Raw genomic sequence first — 13,391 nt, forward strand, 5'->3', positions numbered from 1 at the left:
ATGAGTCCACTGCTCTTAACCACTACACCACACCATCCCTTTTGTGTGCGATCTATCAGATTTCAACCCACAAACTTCAGAAATATATGAGCACTCAGGTGAATGATTCCTAACTTCCCCTGAACTCCCTCTCCCTAGTCTGTTTTTGTAGTGATTGCCTGCCTTTGCAGAAGAAAAAGAATTTAAACTCTTATTAGTGCTTAAAAAAAAAAAAGCAACAGCTTTCCAAGATCATACAAATATGCCCCAGAATTAAAGTGGAGGGATGTTCCCACAATTCACAAGGATAAAAAGAAAATCCCAATACAGTGGTACCTTAGGTTACATACACTTCAGGTTACATACGCTTCAGGTTACAGACTCCGCTAACCCAGAAGTAGTACCTCGGGTTAAGAACTTTGCTTCAGGATGAGAACAGAAATCGTGCTCCAGTGGTGCGGCGGCAGCAGGAGGCCCCATTAGCTAAAGTGGTGCTTCAGGTTAAGAACAGTTTCAGATTAAGAACGGACCTCCGGAACGAATTAAGTACTTAACCCGAGGTACCACTGCACAGCAAACATGAAAATGACAAAGTTGTAAGCATGGTAGCTTGAAGTGATCCTGGAGAGTTTGAAGAATGTGTGGCGAAATCGTGATGGTTGGGAGCGCTGACTGGGGGAGAGAGGAGAGCAGAGAAACTCAAGAGGATGAAAGTGCTTTCCATTCAAGATCAGATAACAAGAAGCACTTGAAACAGTAGGAGCAGAAGAAGCTGCCAAGTCAGACCACCAGTCTCTCTACTTCAAACCTGAGGAAGCCATGACCCTCTAGACCAGAGGTTCCCAAAAAGTGGTCCATGGATAACCAGCGGTCTGCAAGCTTCATTCAGGAGATCCATGGCATGTCCACATTAAATATTCACATTGCTTTTTAATTGCTTAGTTTATCCCTAATATTGTATTTTATTGCATTACAGTTTGATTTCTATGGGATTCAAACAGTAACACAATAAAATACGATATATAAGAAGCAATAAAAAGTACAATTAGAAATCATACAGCATCTCGTATAGCGCATTACCATTTTTACAAGAATGGAGGGGGGATAATTAAGTGGTCCACCAAGACTCTCAGTAATTTTTAAGTACAGTGGTACCTCTGGTTACGTACTTAATTTGTTCGGGAGGTCCGTTCTTAATCTGAAACTGTTCTTAACCTGAAGCACCACTTTAGCTCATGGGGCCTCCCGCTGCCACCGGGCGATTTCTGTTCTCATCCTGAAGCAAAGTTCTTAACCCGAGGTACTATTTCTGGGTTAGCGGAGTCTGTAACCTGAAGCGTATGTAACCTGAAGCGTCTGTAACCCGAGGTACCACTGTATAACCATTTGAACTCTATCTTCATTTTAAAAAACAACAACTGCATACTTCTGCATACCCGAGGTAGCACTGTAGTTCATTGGGGGCAATGGAATGGGGAACCATTGCTCTAGATCCAAACCTTTTTTTTGGCCATGCCCCACCTAAGCATCTCTAAAATCCTGATGCCCTCCCCCTCTTGTGACATATAATTCTTATTATTCAAAAAGTGAACTCCCATTCACATGGAGGAAGCCTAAAAGGCCATTAACTGTTAATAACTCATTCTCGAATTGCCCCCCTTAAAAATCAAATTGCCCCCCGTGGTACGTGTGCCCCATGCTGGGAACCATGGCTCTAGATGCTGTCTATAACTCCCATTATCCTAGACCTAGACCATACCGGCTGGGCTGGTGGAAGTCCAACAACACCTAGAGGGCAGCAGATTCTAGCTCAGTACTGTTTACAGCCGCCTCCCCAAACCTGGTACCTTCCAGATTTTTTTGGACCACACCTGCATCAGCCCCAGCCCACATGACCAATGGGGAGATGCCCTCTGAAACCCCCAGAGGACACTAGGTTTGAAGAAGACAGCTCTATGATGACTTCTGGCAGATCTCAAGGTTTGAAATACAAGTCTCAGAGCCCCACCTGGAGACAGCAGGGACTGAGAACCTGGGACCTTTTGCATGCACCGAATGTGCTCCTCCACTAAGCTACAGCTGTTCCCTGTTACAAGGTTCAAGGAAGCAGCAGGGAAAGCCCCAACCATATTACCTAACGTTCTCCAGCACTTCAAATAAGTGTGTGATGCATCTTGTCTCCCAGCTAATTCTTGCAATGAGTCTGATGAGTGGTCTTCTTACACTACTAGAAGCTGATCCAACTTTGAAGGAGAGCTCTAGAAAGTCAAGCATTATAAATAATGTCCCAGCTGTGCAAAAAAAAAAATATATGCATAAGCAAACATGCATAAAGTAACTGTGTTGCACAATCTGTTGCACATGGGTTTCCACTAGTGCAACCGCTGCATTGGATTGCTCTGTTGCACAAAATCAAAACTCACTTGCTAGTGCAAGAGCCTGCTCTCATGAAAGCCCTTTCTGTCCCTGGGGCAGGAGAGGGGGTTGCGGTCTAGCCCCTCCCCCCCTTCGGCGCGGGGGCTGTCGTAGCCCCCGCGAGAGGTGAGGGAATCCCTGGGCGTGCTCGCAACCCTGGCCTCCTATCGGAGGGCCGGGGGGAGGCGGGGCTTAAGCTAATTTAAGCCGGGCACGCCCAGGGTCCACCCTCTTCTCCCCTGAGCAGCCGAGCGGTTTTGGATCTCTTACCCGGTCTTCCTCAAGCCTGTTCGAGCGGCGTGGGATTTGCTTTTTTTTTTTTTTCTTCTTTTTTTTTCAACTGCGTTCAGCTGCCCTCACCTTCAGCCGGAGCTGAAATCACTAGCGGGACCTCGGTCTTTGCTGGAGCTGGAATCTCGATCCCGCGCTTGGAAAGGGTAACACGCGCTTGCCAGGTCTCCCTCCGCTGTGCGGTTCATTTAAACCTCCTTGCTCTTTGGAGCCGATTCCTCCCCTCGCCTGCTGCCGCTTCGTGCGTCCTTCTCCCCCTCCTTTAGCCCTCCTCCCCCTCCTTTCTTTTGTTTGTCCTTTTAAAAAGCAAACCCTGAATCCTTGTGTGCCGAACCCTGTCTGCTTGGTGCTAGCAGTTTATTTTCAGCTTCCTTTCTCGCTCCCCCGTTTCCCCCTTACCTCTGCGGAGCTCCGTGCTGGTTGCTATAGAAGCTTGTGGGCGTCACATGGTGAAGGCTCAGAAGCCATTTTAGCTAAGGGCAGACCAGCAACCTCATCCACCCTCCGGCCGCCACTTTGAGGAGCCTTGTGGTGAAGGCTTGGTAGCCATTTTAACTGAGGGCGGAACAGCGACCACCCCCACCTTCCTACCACCATTTTGGGGGAGGCCCAAACCACAGGGCGTCATTGTTTTGACGCCACATGCTGAAGCCTGAGGGGCCATTTTGAGATAGGGCAGAGTGCACTGGCCGCCATTTTGAGAAACCACGTGTGAGGACAGGGGCAGCCATTTTGTGTAAGGGCAAGGGCCTGGCAATTACTTTTGATCGTTAAATTAATTCTCGCCTTCCTATTTCTCAGAACTTGTAGATATTTTCATTGGGCATTGCAGCTTCATTGGATGTAGCTGGTTGTTGTAGGGCTGCACATTTATTTTCAATTGAGGAGCGTTTGTAAGCTTTTCTTCCAGCGTTTTCACGCAAACTCCTGGTGAACATCGCCATCTAGCGGCGGCAGTGATATTAGCAGCTTTATTGGAAGTGTTATTTTTATGCCTTTAATTTGCCTGCAGCCTGTAATTGTTTGCTTATCAGGTTGCTTATTTGCCTAGTTATTTTGTTCCTTTGTTCACCTAATTCTAAGTTAATTTTTTTACTTTAATTCGGCAGCAGTCTGTAATTGTGTGCTTATCAGGTCGCTTATTTGCCTAGTTATTTTGTTCCTTATATTACTTAATTCCTAGTTATTTTATTCCTTATCAGGTTGCTTATTTGCCTAGTTATTTTGTTCCTTTAATTACTTAATTCCTAGTTATTTTACCCTGTGGTTGTGTACCTATCAGGTTTGCTTATTTGCCCAGTAGTGCTAGATAGTATATTGGCTTTAGCAGATTAAATACTAGCTAAGCTTTGTTACCTCCTGGAAGTTAAGCTCCTGTTTCCCTCAATAATAGAGAGTCCCCCTGGTGGTGCAGCAATAAAACTGCTAGCACATTTGCAAAGCTAAGCAGGGTCCGATGTGGTCTCAAATTGGATGGGAGACCAGGTGCTGAAAAGTTAAACAGAAGATTACTAGATAAAGGTGGAATATATTTCATTTTACTGTTTTACTACAAAGTATAATACCTGCACTTTTAGTCTCATACATTGAGATTGACTGGTAGGAGGAGTAGCTCAGGCAAGTAAAACACATAGTTATTTCTGTGATTTACATTTATAAGTGGGACTTAATTAATACTTTCGCAGGCAACCGTTTAGCAATCATTCAAACTGGGTGCTATTTGCCTGAATTTCTCTGAGTGTCTCAACAGCGGGGCCAGTGGTGGTTATCAGCACTCTGGTCACAGCTAGCCCGTCCCAAGGTGGTAGTGCAACCAGAGGGGGAATTGCTGAACAGTGCGGTGTAGATAATTTTGAACTACATTTCACCACAATAGGTAATTCGGAAATAAATAAATAAATTAAATAAATAAATAAATAAAATAAAATATACAGATCCTAAATTTTGCTAGTCCAAGCCTTGGTGCTGTGTGGCAATACTGAACAAGAATCACGCATAGTTCATTATGGCTTCCGACGGAAACCAGCAGTCTACCACTGGCAGCAGCCTGCCGGCCCCCTCCACAAGTAACGATGGTGCGCAAACGGCAGTTATAACTTGTGACCCACAAACGTTAAACCAGTTCTTCAGGGTGTTCGAAACCCTTTACAGACAGTGTAGACCCGGGTCAGCGGCGCTGCCAGCGCTGGAGCCAACGCAGGACGTAATTCCTGATACTCCACCCCCCATCCAGGGCCTGCCTGGTTCCTCGGCTGCACCGTCGGCTATGGCCCAACAGGGTCCATCAGTGGCTGCCGCCCAGGCGCCTGCCCCGGCAGCGGGTGCTCAGCCAGACGCCGCAGCTAGTGGGCGTCCCGGAGCGCGGGCGCAATCTGCCCGCTCCAGAAAAACCACGCAGGCTGCCAGTAAGGGCAAGGCCCCAGCAAAGGGCAAAGGTAAGGGGAAGGCACCCAAGAAAGGGAGCGGCGGTAAAACCATCTCTCAAGCTATAGGTACACCAAGTGTCTTTCAGGAGCAGCAGGTGCACAGTTCCACCGAGGACAGCGCGGGTTCTGGCTCCGAAGGGGTAACAGTGGAGAATCAGCCTTCTTGCTCAGCGACCGACGCCTCTTCTAGCACGCCACAGGGGGGTAAGAGGAAGGCCAAAAAGAGGCACACGTCGGCTAGGAAGAAGAGGAGCAGGCATTCGGATACCGAGGAGGAGGAATCAGGTACGTCCTCATCAGACTCGGATTCTGAGGGGCCTATGGATGGTTATTGGGGAATTGGGGAGTCGAATCATGGGATCCCCCTATGGGCCCATGAAAGGAGAGCCAATTCCCACCGTAAGGTTTTTAACGGGGTGCTGTATTGGAAGGATGGGGCATTGGTGGAGGATGTTAAGGTTGCCACCAATCAACCCACGGACTTCATTTTGGGGAACCACTTGTCACATAGGAAGAGGAATAAAATCCTCAACGGGGATTACGTGGATATTTTCACTCTACTCCCTCCAACAAAAATTACAGGTAAAGGTGAGAAGAGACGATCTTATGGTAGAAGGAGGTATAGAACGCCCAGGGCGGAACGCACATTCGATAACTGGTTAGACGGGTACCAGGTTTTTATGGGTGTAGTGTGTGCAGCTTATCCCCACCGCGCCATGGATTTAGTGGCTTACCAGGCTCATGTGAGGCGGGCGCGTGCGCTAGCAGGCGAAAATGCTGCTTTGACGTACGACGAGAACTTCCGAAGGAATGCTTCTCTCCACCCCACCACGCGATGGGACCTTACAGATCCTAACTACTGGGGAGAGGATGTAAACCCCTACATCGAGAAGAAAAGTCAGGAGGCGGCGAAAGTGGGTAAGATTGAGCCAAAGAAACGTCGGCAATGCTGGGAATTTAACAGGGGCGTATGCTCTCGCCCCTTCTGTAAGTATCTGCACGAATGCGAGCAATGCTGGGGTAATCACCCCGCTTCTGCGTGCTTCAAGAATAAGCAACAGCCCTTTCGGGGGGGCAGGGGGTACTTCCATAACAATCCCAGAGGTGCCCCCGGTGCATCCCGTCAAGGTCCCGGCAATCGCCAGTAACACTGACTTAGGTTTGGCATTCACCCCCGTTCGCCTTCAGCCACTCAAAGACCTTTTGGAACAGTATCCTGATAAGGCCGCGGCAAAATACCTGTGGGAGGGGTTTTCTTCGGGATTTAGGATCCCGGTGGCCACTCCACCAAGCTCCAGGGAGGCGGGCAACCAAAAATCTGTGAGGGAACGGCCCGACATAGCCAGAAAGAAGATAGAGAAAGAAATCACGGCTGGCAGGGTGGCTGGTCCCTTTCCCGAACCGCCTTTCCAGGGGCTTCACCTCTCCCCGCTGGGCATTGTGCCAAAAAAGGCCCCAGGGGAATTCCGCATGATCCACAACCTCTCTTATCCTAGGGGGGGTTCGGTAAATGATGGGATTCCTCAGGAGCTTTGCACAGTGAAATACGCTTCATTTGATCAGGCCGTGAGGATGATCCGTCGATTTGGTCAGGGTGCTTTCCTTGCAAAATGCGATATAGAGTCTGCCTTCCGCCTCCTTCCGGTTCATCCGGAGGACTTCAAATGGTTGGGATTTAAATTTGACGGCGCGTATTTCATTGACAAAGCTATGCCCATGGGCTGCTCTGTTGCATGCGCGGCCTTCGAGTCTTTCAGCACGTTCCTTGACTGGGCACTGCGTAACAGAACGGGGTCGTCTGGCGTCTCGCATTACCTGGATGATTTTATTTTGGCCGCGGATAATAAGCCACGTTGCTCATCTCTGCTAGATGCTTTTACATCCCTAGCCGGCGAACTAGGGGTACCCCTAGCCGCCGAGAAGACAGAGGGTCCGGCCACATCCCTAGTCTATTTGGGCATCGAATTGGACACCATAGCCCAAACTTCTCGCTTACCCGTTGAAAAATTGGTGGCGCTCAGAACAACCATACAGCAGCTCTTGCCCCTAAAGAAAGTAACATTGAGACAGGTCCAATCCCTGCTGGGGCATTTAAATTTCGCCTGCAGGGTGGTTGCCCCAGGGCGGCCATTTTGCGGGCGTCTGGCGCGACTGGCGGCGGGCCTCAAAGCACCCCAACACAGGGTGCGGCTATCCAAACAGGTGAAGGCTGACCTAGGGGTTTGGTTACAATTCTTGGAAAAGTACAATGGGATATCATTATGGCAGGATACCCTGCTTCTCAGTGCCGACTTTCAAGTTCAATCTGACGCAGCCGGGTCCTTGGGTTTTGGGGTTTACTTCCGCGGCCAGTGGTGTGCTAAACGGTGGCCCACAGATTGGCAAAATCAACCCATTACCAGGGACCTTACCTTCCTGGAGTTCTTCCCGATTGTTGTGGCTGTACATCTGTGGGCGGATCAGTTTCGGAATCACAGGGTTTGCTTTAACACTGACAACCAAGCAGTTGTAGCGGTTCTCTCAAGGCAGTCTGCGCGGTCCACCAGGGTGGGTGACCTTTTGCGGGCCTTTGTCCTGCTGTGTCTGGAACATAACATTTATTTCTCGGCCAAATTTGTGCCTGGCATTAATAATGATATCGCGGATGCTCTATCTCGTTTCCAGATGGAGCGCTTCCGCTCGCTAGCGCCAGAAGCGGACCAATCATCGATGCCTTTCCCGGAGCATCTCTGGAGGATTGGGAGCGAGATATAATGAAGGGAGTATTCGGTGCAGTGGCCCCGTCCACAATGAGGTCGTATAAGAAGGCGTGGGTGGAATTTTTAAAATTTCGGGCGCGCACCCCTGGCCCAAGTAAACACTCCATTCCCTCAACCAGGGAGGTGCTCCGCTACTTGGCACACTTGAGGGCGTTAGGCCGGGCCCCTAAGACACTCAACATTCACTCAGCGGGGATCTCGTACTTCCGTAAAACATTTTTTGAAAAGGACCCATGTGCAGCCTTCATCGTGCGCAAAGCCTTGCAGGGATGGCGCAGGCAGCAACCCCCTGGCGCGGACAGTAGGCGACCCGTAACTTACGAGATACTTTGTAAGATCCACAAGGCCCTTCGTCAAATTTGCTGGTCAAAATACGAAGCGCGTTTATTCTCTGCAGCGTTTTCCATTGCTTTCTTTGGCGCACTACGCGTAGGCGAGGTAGTGTGCGAAGGGGAAGCCACCCAGCCTCAGAGGGGAATTTTGTTGGGCGACCTGACCCTCTCTAGTACCGATCTCGTGGTGCGGGTCCGAAACTCCAAGACAGATCAGCAAAGCAAGGGGGCCCTGCTTCGGCTCCAGGCGGTATATGGCAGGGGCCCTTGTCCGGTTCGGGACACGCGGCGTTTTTCTTTACTTAAGGCCTGTCGGCCAGGGTCCGCTTCTGATACATGCGGACGGATCTCGCCTTACTAGGCACCAATTCACCAGGGTTATGCGGTCGGCGCTGTCGACGTGTGGTTTTCCAGCGTCTGAATTTGCTGCACACTCCTTCCGTATTGGTGCAGCCACCTCTGCAGTACATATGGGGCTCCCCACGGAGAGAATCAAGGAAATGGGGAGGTGGAAATCTAACGCGTACAAAACATACGTGAGAAACAATTTGTGACTGTGTGTTGCACCCCTGACCTCCACCCGCCTTTTCTTTGCTTTTCAGAGCCCTCGAGACTGCGCATTTGGTTGGTCGGCCACAACATCGTGCACTGGGCCAAGTTTCATGCCTTGCGAACTGGACTGGGCGGCAACCTGAGTTTACATCCCAGGGTGGAGCTGGTTTGGATAGCGCGTAGAGGGATGCGCTGGAGCGAATTCAAACCGGTGGTGATGGCCAGGGCTGCGGCTGAGGGGCCGCCAGACGCCCTTGTGATTCAATTGGGGGAAAATGATCTCGCATATCGCAAGGCGATTGATCTGAGGTGGCACATTTTTGACGACCTGACAGAGTTGGTCATTGCATACCCACATGTTACAATAATGTGGTCCTCATTGCTGGAGAGGAGGACATGGAGAGATTGCGGGAGCCCAGTCGGAGTCAACAAGGCGAGAAAGGTTTTAGAACGAGCGGTGGAACGTAGAGTGGCGGATCTGGGCGGGTTTGTCATCAGACACCCGAGCATCCAGTTCAGCAATGAGGCCCTCTACAGGAAGGATGGCGTGCATCTGTCTGATGCGGGGAACGAAATTTGGTTGGGTGACATCATCGCAGGAATTAGGTCTTGGGTTCAGGGGTTTCCATAGACGAGCATAGGAGTTGGTTGCAGGGTTGAAGGTATTGGCGGCGAGCTTTGCTCGAGTGGCGGTTAGGCATTGGCTGGGGTTCTATGGTTAGTCGAATGGTTGGGGGGGAAGGAACGCCATCACCTTCCCCAGGTAATGGGGTAGTCCGGTACAGGACTCCGAGGGGCGTTGTCTTGTCCGAAACCTGTCTAGGTAAGGGCCCCCGGCACGCCCAAGCGGTGACACCCGCGGGGGCCCTAGTTGGCGTACTCCAGCAGGGGCTTCCCCACGGTTTTGTGTTAACCCTTCCCGGACTACATGCCGGGTAGCAGATAGGAGCCAATGCCTAAGGCCAATACCTTCAATTCTTTAATCAATAAAGTTGTGGCCATTTCAAGCCCAATTAAATCTTAAACGCTGTGTCCTGTGTCTTTCTTTCCGGGGGGAGGGGTTTTGACACGCAAAGCCCTTTCTGTCCCTGGGGCAGGAGAGGGGGTTGCGGTCTAGCCCCTCCCCCCCTTCGGCGCGGGGGCTGTCGTAGCCCCCGCGAGAGGTGAGGGAATCCCTGGGCGTGCTCGCAACCCTGGCCTCCTATCGGAGGGCCGGGGGGAGGCGGGGCTTAAGCTAATTTAAGCCGGGCACGCCCAGGGTCCACCCTCTTCTCCCCTGAGCAGCCGAGCGGTTTTCCCATCCCGCCCACCCTTTGAGGCGTAGGCAGTCGTAGGTAGGCATGACCTTGCTATGGACTCCGGTTGGTCGCCGCAAGGGGCCTGGTAGGAATTTTTTCCAAGTTGGCAATCTTCGGCCAGTTGGTTTTTTCGCCTACCTCATAGCAAACGTCACAACTTTCCTTGTATTGGCGGTTAGGCATTGGCTGGGGTTCTATGGTTAGTCGAATGGTTGGGGGGGAAGGAACGCCATCACCTTCCCCAGGTAATGGGGTAGTCCGGTACAGGACTCCGAGGGGCGTTGTCTTGTCCGAAACCTGTCTAGGTAAGGGCCCCCGGCACGCCCAAGCGGTGACACCCGCGGGGGCCCTAGTTGGCGTACTCCAGCAGGGGCTTCCCCACGGTTTTGTGTTAACCCTTCCCGGACTACATGCCGGGTAGCAGATAGGAGCCAATGCCTAAGGCCAATACCTTCAATTCTTTAATCAATAAAGTTGTGGCCATTTCAAGCCCAATTAAATCTTAAACGCTGTGTCCTGTGTCTTTCTTTCCGGGGGGAGGGGTTTTGACACGCAACTCAAAAGCCAAAAAGCTGGCCTCTACCACTGAGCTGTGTCCCTTCCCCTGAAGGTAAAGACCTTAAACGAGTTATGAAGCAAGGCCTTGAACTATCTTGGATGATAAAGAGTGCATGCAAAAACTATGGCAAGGATGGGGAGCCAGCAGTCCTCCAGAAATTGTTGATTGTAACTCCCATCATTCTCTGACCATTGACTATGCTGGTTGGATGAGAACTGTAGTTCCAACACCATATGGAGATCCACCACCTCCTGCCATGATAGGTGCATGGATTCTGTACAGGACAAGGCACTTCAGGCCCTTGCTTCACAACTCGTTTAAGGCCTTTGCTTTCAGGGAAACGGCTGTAGCTCAGTGGAAGAGTGAACACTTCGCCTGCAGAAGGTCCTCTGGTGCAATCTCCACCATCTCCAGCTAGGGCTGGATATTTATTTAGTCATCCCATTTGTCCCCTAACGTTCCTCCAAGATGCTCAAGGTGGCGTACATGGTTCCCTTTCCTTCATTTTCTCCTCACAACAACCTGGTGAGGTGGGTTAGGCTGAGAAACCGTAAGTGGCCCAAGGTCACCCAGAAAATTCCATATTCCCTACCTGTAACCCTGGCGAACCACTGCCATTCAGGGTTGTTGAGATGGGACTAACTGAGTATATATATATATATATGGCAGCTTCCCATGCTCCAGATCTTAACTGAAAAACCAGTTGTGCCACACACGCCAAGGGGTTAAGAAGGTGCCACCACATTACACTTTCTCTCTAATTTGAAACTATGCCAAGCTCAAAGTTTTTTTTCTGCTGAGCTGGTATGCCTCCAGAGAATTCGTCTTCTTCTTTTAACCCAACCAACTAACCAATTGCCCCCTTAAGGCACCACCAAAAGAACTCGGCAAGAGAGTTTGCCTCTCCAACTCTTCTTCTAATTAAGGTTTTTAAGATGTGGGGAGAGAGACAGAGAGACGGAGAGGGAGAAAAGCAGAGAGAGGCGCAAAGGAAGCTGCAAGTTCAAACACATTTGGAGACCCAACAGGCTGCTCCGGGTGCAGATGCGCTCTGGGAGACACAGAAGGCAGAGTTAAGACAAAGGAGTAAAGCCAGGCTCGCCGCTGTCTTTTTACAGCCTCTAAATCCGCTTGCCCTTTTTTCAAAATTGTATTTTTAGCTCCGCTGCAAAGGTGGGCGGCGGGGGGGGGAGGGAGATAATTAAATAAGCAAACGAGAAATAAACCACCCCAGTCACCTCTTGTGAAGGACAGACACACACACCAATTCTGCAGCTATTTGCAAAAAAATAGGGATGCGCGGGGGGGGGGGGAAGAAAAAACTTAATTCCCCTCCTGATCTCCCCCCCCCCACACACACAGCTTGCAGAAACCCATGGCCACCCCTGGCTTCAGACAGGGGTTCTGCGGGAACCCTTCCAAGACACGCGTCACCCCGAGCTGCAGAGGGGAGGGAAGACCGAAGGACTCACCATCAGCCAGCCATCTGGGTGTCAGGAGCGACCCCCCATCCGCTGGGTTCGCCGAGACATTCGCCGGCGCCTCCGGAGACAAGGAAAGGTGTTGGGTTTGGTTAGTTTATAATCCGAACTGGGCTGGTGCACAGGACGCAACTCTGAGGGGTGGGAGGAGGTGGACAGGCAGGAGTCATATAGTGGTGGTACTGAGGATGATGAAGATGATGATGGTGGTGGGGAGGAGGGGGAGCAGCAGCAGCAGCAGCAGAGCTCCCTTGGCACAGAGGGTCCCTGGCTCTCGCTCTCCCCTCCGGCAGAGATGGCTGCTGGAAAGGCAACGGCCGCTGGCCACGAAAGGAGAAGGGGAGGCTTGCCCAATTGTGCCACACTGTCTTAAAGTTCGCTGGTGGGAGACGAGGAAGGAAGAAGCAGAGTGCGAGCGAGCCAGAGGAGCGTGGAGATGGGGCGAAGATGGTCCGCCCCTGCCTCGCCACGCTTGCGCACAGAGGAGCGGGGAGGCTGGGTCAGCTGGCACGTCGGGAAGGCGCGCGGGGGGGCGCTGAGAGCGGGGAAATCGGGGAAGGGGCGTGAGCTAAGCGGGGTTGGGGAGAGGAAGTCCTGCCGGAGCGGGCCGGTGTCTTCCTGCCTGCCTGCTTGCTTGCTTGGGCTCTGCCACCGTCGCTTTGCGCCCTGCTTTGCGCCTGGCGGCTCCTTCGCCGCAGACTGTTTGTGTGAACGCGCGTCGTGCGAGATGAATGAACAATGGCAGGGAGGACAAAGGGGAGAGGCGCCGCCGCGCGCGCCCATCCAGCCGCCGCCTCTGAAAAAAGTCTCCATCACCCGCTTGCGTCTTTGCCCAAGATCTCCACTTAGCTTTCTCACAACGCGCTAGCTTTGCTCTCGTTTTCATCTCAATGCAGCCACCGAAATGTGATGTAGAGGGGCCTAGAGGTAGGGCTAGGGCCGCCCTGCAATAGGGTACGCCATTTACAGTGTGTCCTTATGCATATTTACTCACAAGTAAGCCCAGCTGTGTTCAGTGGCGTTTACGACCAGGCAAGTGTATATAATTGAGGTGGCAGCCTTGGATGAATTCTGGTTGCCCCACCCTCTCTCATTCTAAGGGTCCCCTTTTCTTTTGTTTTCAAACAAATTGCTAGACCTCATGGAGGCTGCCTTTCTCACTTAGCTGCCAGAGGGTCAGAAATGAGAGGGAAGCCATCGTGACCCCACATCTGAATGTCACAGGGCACTTCCTTGCCCCTCTTAAGAGAGCCAGCGTGGTGTAGTGGTTAAGAGGGGTAGACTCGTAATCTGGTGAAC

At 51.4% G+C, this 13,391-nt stretch overlaps 1 protein-coding gene across 10 annotated transcripts in view; it reads right to left on the reverse strand.

Annotated features, from left to right (window-relative positions):
* Positions 1 to 12,851, reverse strand: part of ST3GAL4 (ST3 beta-galactoside alpha-2,3-sialyltransferase 4) — a 174,796-nt gene extending 161,945 nt beyond the window's left edge. For 4 of the 10 annotated variants that reach the window (XM_083588952.1, XM_083588961.1, XM_083588951.1 and 1 more), the window contains exon 1: positions 12,084 to 12,550. The gene's annotated coding sequence lies outside the window, so the exon portion shown is untranslated. Of the gene's footprint in view, positions 1 to 12,083 lie in introns of all 10 variants that reach the window. The other 6 variants (XM_083588958.1, XM_083588950.1, XM_083588957.1 and 3 more) reach the window with 4 other exon arrangements.
* Positions 12,852 to 13,391: the final 540 nt, after the last annotated feature.

The sequence above is a fragment of the Podarcis filfolensis genome (assembly GCF_964270895.1).
Source record: "Podarcis filfolensis genome assembly, chromosome: 15".
Classification (NCBI taxonomy): domain Eukaryota; kingdom Metazoa; phylum Chordata; class Lepidosauria; order Squamata; family Lacertidae; genus Podarcis; species Podarcis filfolensis.